This window comes from Pongo pygmaeus, chromosome 18 (assembly GCF_028885625.2).
Source record: "Pongo pygmaeus isolate AG05252 chromosome 18, NHGRI_mPonPyg2-v2.0_pri, whole genome shotgun sequence".
Classification (NCBI taxonomy): domain Eukaryota; kingdom Metazoa; phylum Chordata; class Mammalia; order Primates; family Hominidae; genus Pongo; species Pongo pygmaeus.
In genome coordinates this window covers 3,389,803-3,399,164 of record NC_072391.2, presented here as the reverse complement: position 1 = coordinate 3,399,164, position 9,362 = coordinate 3,389,803, and the positions used below count along the sequence as shown (strand labels likewise).

At 52.1% G+C, this 9,362-nt stretch overlaps 4 non-coding genes across 4 annotated transcripts; all 4 read right to left on the bottom strand.

Annotated features, from left to right (window-relative positions):
• TRNAR-CCU (transfer RNA arginine (anticodon CCU)) lies at positions 1–73 on the bottom strand. The gene has a single exon. It is a non-coding gene; the product is annotated as a tRNA-Arg (tRNA).
• Positions 74–2,423: 2,350 nt separating this feature from the next.
• On the bottom strand, positions 2,424–2,496 carry TRNAK-CUU (transfer RNA lysine (anticodon CUU)). Its single transcript has one exon. It is a non-coding gene; the product is annotated as a tRNA-Lys (tRNA).
• A 1,797-nt stretch (positions 2,497–4,293) lies between these two features.
• On the bottom strand, positions 4,294–4,365 carry TRNAP-AGG (transfer RNA proline (anticodon AGG)). The gene has a single exon. It is a non-coding gene; the product is annotated as a tRNA-Pro (tRNA).
• A 1,402-nt stretch (positions 4,366–5,767) lies between these two features.
• On the bottom strand, positions 5,768–5,839 carry TRNAP-UGG (transfer RNA proline (anticodon UGG)). Its single transcript has one exon. It is a non-coding gene; the product is annotated as a tRNA-Pro (tRNA).
• Positions 5,840–9,362: the final 3,523 nt, after the last annotated feature.

Below are 9,362 nucleotides of genomic sequence, written 5' to 3'. Positions count from 1 at the left end.
TACCCCAGATGGGACTCGAACCCACAATCCCTGGCTTAGGAGGCCAGTGCCTTATCCATTAGGCCACTGGGGCAGTTACCAGATGCCCTCCTGAGAATATTAAAAGACAGAATAACTTATCGCGGGTGGCGAGAAAATGACCCTAGAATTGGCTTGGGCATTTATTCAAGAAAGTATGCCAGCTTAAGCAACATAGCGAGACCCTGTCTCTACAAAAAAATTTTAAAATTAGCCAGGTGTGGTTGCACTCGCCTGTGGTCCCATCTACTTGGGAGGCTGAGGCTGGAGGATCGCTTGAGCCTAGGAAGTGGAGGCTGCAGGGAGCCAAGATGGCGCCACTGCACTCCAGCCTGGGCGACGGGAGTGAGATCCTGTCTCAAAAAAAAAAAAGTCTTAGCTGAGTTCTTGCCACGCAGCAGCCTCCATTCGGGTCGCCGGGGACGCCATAGTGAACGAGAGAAAACTCCCAGTCCCCGTAGAGCTCTGCAGGCTGCGTCCTCGCGCCCCCGGCGCTGTCCTCTCCCGCGTGGTTTCCGATCCTCCAGCCCGCATGCGCTTCGCGGAGCCCGACTCGTGTGATCCTCCAGAAGGGAGTCCCAGGCGCCCGAAGGAACTGGATTTTCCTTCGGAGTCAGAGAGCAACGGAGGGTCTCGGGCTGGGTGGGTCGGTGGAGCACTGAGCCTTGATGCGAGACCCTTGACAGCCCTACTGTGTGTTTAATAAAGTCAGGTCCTCCTGGGGCCCAGGGCATGACAAAAGATCCTGCAGGGGCCGGACGCGGTGGCTCGCGCCAGTAATCTCAGCACTTTGGGAGGCCAAGGCGGGTGGATCACTTGAGGTCAGGAGTTCGAGGCCAGCCTGGCCAATATGGCGAAACCCCGTGTCTACTAAAAATACAAAAATTAGCCGGGTGTGGTGGCTCCTCCAACTACTCGGAAGGCTGAGGCAGGAAAATCTCTTGAACCTGGGAGGCGGAGGCTGCAGTGAGCCGAGATCGCTCCACTGCATTCCAGCCTGGGCGACAGAGGAAGACTCCATTTCAAAAAAGATAAAAAATTTAAAAAAACTTTTTTTTTTAATCCCGCAGGGCACAGTACCGGGGAGGAAGATTGCAGACGGCGCGAGTCAGACACCCCACCGGACCCCCAGAAGCTCAACTGCAAGCCCAAGTCAGCGCCCTCTTAGCAGCCCCCCGCGCTGCACCCCAGGGCCGAGCGCCACGACTCAGAGCTGGGCCAACGTCCGGGACACGGCGGCGGCCCGGGAGATTCCACCCTGCACCTCGCTTTTCCAGGCTCGGCGCGGGAGGAAGCAAAGAGCCAGACAAAACCCTCCCCTTGAGGCGGCTCAAAGCCGACGCCCCCGGGATCGTGGACACGACCCCTGGAATCCGCTGTGACTGTCATTTACCCAGTGGTAAAAATTCAGCAGAGTTGGAGCTGCTCAAGATACTCATCCCACCAAGGGAGCTTCCGGAACCTCAGAGATTCATGCAACAAGACGATCTAATACACAATGCATATTCTAAATTCCTCCAGTAACTTTATATTTTATAAATTGAAGGAGAAAAATCCAGGACCGAGGGGTTGAGTCTCATTGGAGTAAACCCTGGACTTGAGCCCTTGAAAGTGCATGGCTGTTGGCCGGGCGCAGTGGCTCACGCCTGTCATCCCAGCACTTTGGGAGGCCGAGGCGGGCGGATCACGAGGTCAGGAGATCAAGACCATCCTGGCTAACACGGTGAAACCCCGTCCCTACTAAAAATACAAAAAATTAGTCGGGCGTGGTGGCGGGCACCTGTAGTCCCAGCTACTCAGGAGGCTGAGGCAGGAGAATGGCGTGAAGCCAGGAAGCGGAGCTTGCATTGAGTCGAGATAGCGCCACTGCACTCCAGCCTGGGCGACCTAGCAAGACTCTGTCTCAAAAACAAGGGGAGGGGCTCATTCAGGATTTGAACCCCGGACTTTTCGCACCTTAAGCGAGAATCATACCCCTAGACCAACGAGCCAAGGTAGCAAAAGATTTACTTTTCTTTGGGGCAGTCGTGAAGTATTTGGAGCGATAAAGCTCAAGCCTGCGAAAGCAAAGTGAGAGGAGACTGCGATTGCAGGCTCAGCGGGTGGGCCAGCGCCCCGGCCCCTCTCCGCACCGCACAAAGTGGGGAGAGGCCCCTGCACCCCTCACACCCATCCTGTGGCCCTCCGTTCTCACCCGCCCCCGCCCCTCTGCCCCCGGCTGGCAACCAGCCCGTCCCGGTGCTGCCTTTGGTCATTTCACTGACGATCCTCGCTGCTGGGAGCGCGCGGAGACCAAAATTCAATCACTGAGGGGAGACCATCACAGAGCGCGATGTGGCACCTGGTAGTGTTCATTAAATGCTGGCTGTTTCCAGAACTCCAAGGTAGCAAGGAAGAAAACAAGTCGCCCAACGTGGGGCTCGAACCCACGACCCTGAGATTAAGAGTCTCATGCTCTACCGACTGAGCTAGCTGGGCTTCCCTGGGAACATTTTATGTCTAGTAATTGGCGGGGTGGCATGAGAATAGTAGAAACTAAGTGACGTAATGAATCAGCCCCAGAAACCACGGTACACTGGGGGTCCCCCACAACAGGTTCAATTCCGCCCGGACATCCCCGCTGGTGCAAGACTTCGCTCACCACTCTGCGATCTCCCATAAATCGTGATGACCCGCCAGAGGCTCCTTCCGCACGGCGCCGGCATAGATCTGTATTCTCTGCCGTCCGCTGAAATGTCCTCCTTTCAGAAAGAGAAAAAACATACCCACACTGCACGCACCTGAAAGAGTCAATGACAACCTCTTTTTTGAGGCCACTCGAATTACAGGAACAGGAGAGTTCTGCTGTGTATCGGGCAAATTAACCCATCTTTGGAGCTGCAGACAGAATGCCTGAAGCTCACTGGGAGCTCGCAGAAGCCCTGGCAGGTGTCGCTCCGCACTGTAACCTACTGTGACGTGCATCTTGCTGTTCCGTTTCCATTACTGTGTGCTTTTATATCTAGAACTATTTGGTGCTTTTTTCAATCTGGAACGTTGAAAGGAGAGCATTTTACATAGGTCCTGTTGTCAAAGATATTTTCTTGATTGCCTTTCCTAACGATAATTGTATTACAATCTTCCTAATACTCTGCATCCAAAATGTTTGCAATTTTGTTTCTATTGCCTACTGTTGATGACTTGTTGTTCATGATACCTTGTTTTGCTTGCTTTTTTTTTTTTTTTTTTTTTTTAGATTGAGTCTTACCTTGTCACCCAGGCTGGAGTGCACTGGCGCCATTTCAGCTCACTGCAACCTCCATCTCCGGGGTTCAAGCTATTCTCCTGCCTCATCCTTCCTAGTACCTGGGATTACAGGCTCCCGCCACCATGCCCGACTAATTTTTGTATTTTTAGTAGAGACAGGGTTTTACCATGTTGGCCAGGATGGTCTCAAACTCCTGACATCAGGTGATTAACCCGCCTCAGCCTCCCAAAGTGCTGGGATTACAGGCGGGAGCCACTGCTCCCTGCCTCCTTGTGCTGGATCCATTTTCCTTGTAAATTTCTTTGATTCTTGGTTCATAGCACGTTCTCAAACCCAGCGTCCCAAACAAAAATGAAGTCCCTGCCAATAGAATCTGTCCTCAGAGTAGATCAGAGGAGGCCCCAGTCCTGGTGGGCGCTGGCACTCAGGACGGGGTACCCGGGCTCCAGGGTTCAGTCCGTACTCCTTCCAAAACTAGGACGGGGGAGCAGAGGAGCCCCAAGAGGCTACACGCAGGTGAGGAGTGACGGGATGTGGGGAGGGAGAGGCCTCTGGACCCCAGATACAAACACCCATAGCCTATCTCCTCTGCTCAAGTGCCTGGCTCACTCTCTCGTTAAGACTGCGACTGCTAGAGCCAGGGATAGTGGGTGGGAGTCCCAGGCTGGACCTTTTAAGGCGTCTGACTGTGAAGATTCGGCTCTTATTGTATATAGGGACTTGTCTCTTCTTCGGTGCCTCAAGTTTGCACTGACAGAAGTAACAAAAAACAAAACAAAACAAAACAAAAACCACCAAAAACCAAACAAACGACAAAAAATAGCTTGTCAAAAGGGCTCTGGCAACACTGGTGACAAGACTCTAGATGAATTTTAAGAAGAGGTAGTGGGATAGTAGGCAGCGTCAACATAGCTTGAGACCTTTGTACAAATTACCTTTGCAGGGCGTCCACGTCCTGCGCTGAGGTCTGTAGGTCGAGCCGAATCTAAAAAAGAGCAGGAAACGATTTTTACCCTGCACCAAAAGCCGGGCTCGTCCGGGATTTGAACCCGGGACCTCTCGCACCCTAAGCGAGAATCATACCCCTAGACCAACGAGCCACACAAAGCACACATTAAGGTTGTCTTTGTGGGCGTCCTAGCATCCTGGGGGCGGCGGGGGCGGACCCAGCAGGACCCAGTGAGTAGACTCTTATTTCAGACCCGCCTGGAAGGGGCAATTTCAAGTGCGGATGGGTGTGGCGGGAGCCCAGAGCCCCGGCCCCTCCTCCGCGACGCACAAAATGGGGAGCAGCCCTGGCGCTCCCACAATCCAGAAGGGCCCTGGGTCCTCGCCCGCCACCGCCACTAGGCCTTGGGCTGGGGATTCGGCGTCTCCGAGGCGCGCAGTGAGGGGCTCCCACTGGACGCCCGCCTTGGAAACGCTGCAGTCCCTCAGCGTGGCACCAATGGGTGTTCAATAAAGGCCTGACCGAGTGCACGAGACACCAGCCACCAGGCACCCTACCTCGCCGCACCTCACACTTCTCCGGCTCCGGTCCTCCCTTCTCCCCAGGGAAGCCAAAACCCAGAAAGCGAGCTTCCCACGTGGACCTCGAACCCTAAAGGCTGACGCTGAGAGTCTCTTTGCTCCACCGACTGAACCAGCCCCGCAGCGCTTGCCTGGCCTCAAGTGCCCAGGATGGCTGAGCCCTCGGAGAAGACGGCTTAGGCCACCAACCACGCTGCGCACCAGGGGCGATTCTGTGATGCGCCCCCTTGCCTTTCACTGGGGGGAGCTGGCGGGACCTCCAGTCCCCAGGACGTGAGGAGGAGGAAGAATGAAGCCCGTGGGGCAGCAGGCGTCCGTCGGGCGTCGGTTCCGGGGCACCCTTTACTGTCACTCTGCCCTTCCCTGTATCCAGATTTCACCTGACTCCCGAGAATCTAGCAGATCTGGGCTGAAAGGGGCTCCCTGTCCCCTCCAGATCCAAGCCGCTAATTTCCTCGCTCTCAGTGGGAAGGCCCCGGGGTCTGGGCGTGGAGACAGGGGCCGAGACCCCCACCCCGCCAGGGACGACCGAAGTGCTGCCCGCGGATGCCCGGTCTTCCCCGCCTCCCTCCTCTCACTCACTCCCCTCCCTTCTCCCCCGCTTCCGGTATTCTCCCCTTCTCAGAATAAACTGGAATTTTAAGCGGAGTAGAGCTCACCTGGGACTGGAACCGCCATACTCTGGAATCCTAGAAAAAAATTTATGCCCCTGGAGCGACCAATGAGCCCGGCGCATTCTTCCTTATTCTAAATAACCTCCTCCTGCTGCACGGGGTCATCTCCTTTAACCGCAGTTGCCGCAGTTGGCAGCGCTGGATCCCATTTCAGCAAGGCAAGCGATTCAGGCCCGTCCATCTGCGTCCCGGGACCCCGGGAGGTCTCCACGAGGCCCTGACAACAGAAGCCTAGCTCCGCCTTCCTAGTCTCCTGTCCTTGTTGAAAATACGAAAAGGGAGAAAAGAAAAGGAAAAGGGGCTCGTCCGGGATTTGAACCCGGGACCTCTCGCACCCAAAGCGAGAATCATACCCCTAGACCAACGAGCCGCCGCTTCTTCGGCTTTTTTTCTTTTTCTGATGGGGGACACGTCCTTCCGCCCCTGACGCAGAGCGAGACTCCATCGCCCCAATAGCTCAGTCCTTAGCGCGCGCACCTGCGAATCTTGACTTGTGGGTTCGCGGCCACCCTCAGATTTGCGAGGCAGGCTTTACTCCTGCTAGGTAAACCAACAAGGTTACCCGCTGAGGTTATGAGCTGGTGGTTTAAATGTCGTGCTGATATGAAATACAGGTGCATTTGCCTGTTACTAAGGTAAAAGGATTTCCAGGCAGGATAGTGATGTCAGAAATCATAAAGGAAATACACAGATTTTATCCAAGGTTTTAAAACGGCAAATGACAATCCAAAGAAAATAAAATCTAAGTTACAAACTAAGGGCTTATTACTGGGCTACACAGATTTCAAATCCTTTAAAAAAATACATAGGCATATTTTTAAAAGACATTTAAGAAAAGAAATGAAGATCTATGACAGAAACGGCTTCGTCTTCCTTACCTGGGACTATAGAGCATAAACGCTGCTTGCCGCAGCCTCTCAGGCTGGCAAGTATAGCCTCGGGCTGGCCCTAAGGGCCAAAGGTGGAAAACAACTGAGCCTTGAAGTGGAGACCGGAGAAAAAGAGATTGTCCTAGAGCTTGCATGGGAAGAGTTTCGGGACCCAGAAACTGGAAACATTGGATTTCCGTGACAAAGTTTGCCAAGTAGCAGTACATGGTGCAATGGGTGTGTCTGGAGGCTGGCGTGAGGCGTAAAAGGCAGCTGGGCCCGCTGCTTCAGTGACTTCCTTGAGACTCAAAGGAAGCCAGGGAGAAACGTGTCTACTCACCGGCAGGCATCTCTCCCGGGGTCTTATGTATTGGCTGCTCTGGAAGTCACAGAAAAGTGAAGGAGGCTGGGTGCGGTATCTCCCGCCGGTATTCCCAGCACTTTGGGAGGCCAAGGCGGGTGATCGCTTGAAGCCAAGAATTCGAAACCAGCCTGGTCAACATGCCAGACCGCTGTCTCTACTAAAAATACAAAAATCAGCCGGGTATAGTGGCGCGTGCCTGTAGTCCCAGCTACTCAGGAGGCTGAGGCACGAGAATCGCTTGAACCCGGGAGGTGGAGATTAGAGTGAGCCCAGACTGCGCCACTGCCCTTCAGACTGACAGGGTGAGACCCCGTCTAAAAAAAAAAAAAAGAAAGAAAAAAATGGAAACTGAGAACAGATTCCAACTGCTCATTCTCGTCAGTTACTGAATAGGGACTGGACTCTGCTGGTTTCCATGAACTAACTCATACCGTTTTCTTTCTTTCTTTCTTCCTTTCTTTCTTCCTTCCTTTCTTTCTTTCTTTCTCTCTTCTTTCTTTCTTTCTTTCTCTCGCGCTCTCTCTCTTTCTTTCTTTCTTTCTTTCTTTTCTTTCTTTCTTTCTTTCTTTCGTTCTTTCGTTCTTTCGTTCTTTCGTTCTTTCTTTCTATCTTTGAGACGGAGTTTTGCTCTTTTTGCCCAGGCTGGAGTGCAACGGCATGATCTTGGCTCACCGCAACCTCTGCCTCCTGGGTTCAAGGGATTCTCCTGCCTCAGCCTCCCGAGTAGCTGGGATTACAGGCGTGTGCCACCATGCCAGGCTAATTTTTGTATTTTTAGTAGAGACAGGGTTTCTCTGTTTTGGTCAGGCTGGTGTCAAACTCCTGACCTCAGGTGATCTGCCTGCCTCGGCCTCCCAAAGTGCTGGGATTACAGGCGTAAGCCATTGTGCCCGGCCTCATGCTGTTTTCAACAGATGCACAATGAGGACACCATTATCTTCATGTCTACAGATGACACAACTGGAGCCCTGGAAACGTTAAGAAATTAGTTCAAGTTCACACAGCCGGGAAGTGCCCTGGAAAGTCTGGCTAGAGACCCATGTGAACAGCTGTCTTTGCGCACCAACAGGTAATTCACAGAAAAAGGAAAGCAAACACACGCACACACACAGAGACACGCACAGATGGCCAATAAACATGAAAAACCACTCACCTCACTAGCAAAGCTTCTTTCCCCACTTTCTGAACTGCCCGCTGCATCAGTTCCGTTCTAGGCCTAGTTTATCTCATAGCCTTACCACAGAAGCCAGTGGGGAATAGCTATATGTCTGAATTCTCCAATTTTGGCATATGCTTTGACTCATTGTATTGATAATTGAGATATACTACACATACCATAAAATTCACTGAAGTGTATAATTGAGTGGTTTTTATATATTCATGAGATTGTGCAACAGTCACTACTATCTAGTTCTAGAATGTCTTCATCATCCCAAAACAGATGCAGTACCCATTAGCAGTCCTCCCTGTTCCTCCTTCCTCCCATCTTCTGGCAACCACTAGTATGCTTTCTGTCTCCACGCATTTGCCTGTTCTCTACATTTGATATAAATGGAATTATACAATAGCGGCCTTTCATGTCTGGCTTCTCCCTCTTAACATAAGGTATTCAAGGTTCATCCTTGTTGCATATGTCAGTAATTCATTCCTAATTATGACCAAATAATATTTAGTATCATTGAATAATACTATATTAGTTTGCTAGGGTCGCCATAACAGTACCATAGACTGAGTGGATTAAATAACAGAAATTTATTTTCTCACTATTCTGGAGGCTGGAGTCTGAGACTAAGTATGGGCAGGGTTGGTTGGTGCTGAGGCCTCCTTACTTGGCTTGGGGACAGCCGTCTTCTCCCTGGGCCTTCACATCATCTTCCTTTTGTGTATGCCTCTATCCAAGATCCAAATTATTTTTATTATTATAATTTTGAGACAGGGTTTGTTACCCAGGCTAGAGGACAGTGGCATGAACATGGCTCACTGCAAGCCTCCACCTCCAGGGCTCAAGAGATCCTCCTACTTCAGCCTCCTGAGTAGCTGAGACTAACTACGGGTGATTGCCACCACACTCAACTAACTTTTTTTTTTGGGGGGGGGGATGGGGGGGAATGGAGTTCTGCTCTGTCACCTAGGCTGGAATGCAGTGGCATGATCTTGGCTCACTGCAACCTCCGCCTCTCAGGTTCAAGCAATTCTCCTGCCTCAGTCTCCTGAGTAGCTGGGATTACAGGTGTTTGCCACCATGCCTGGCTGATTTTCATATTTTTATAGAGATGAGGTTTCACCATATTGGCCAGGCTGCTCTCGAACTCCTGACCTCAGGTTATCTGCCTGCCTCGGCCTCCCAAAGTGCTGGGATTACAGTAGTGAGCCACCATGTCTTGTCAACTAATTTTTTTATTTTTATTTTTTGTAGGAACGAGGTCTCGCTATGTTGCCCAGGCTGTTCTCAAACTCACACCTGTAATCCCAGCACTTTGGGAGGCCGAGGTGGGTGGATCACTTGAGGTCAGGAGTTCAAGACCAGCCTGGCCAAGGTGGTGAGACCCCATCTCTACTAAAAATACAAAAATCAGCTGGGTGTGGTGGCTCAGGCCTGTAGTTCCAGCTACTCGGGAGGCTGAGGCAGGAGAATTGCTTAAACCCAGGAGGCGGAGGTT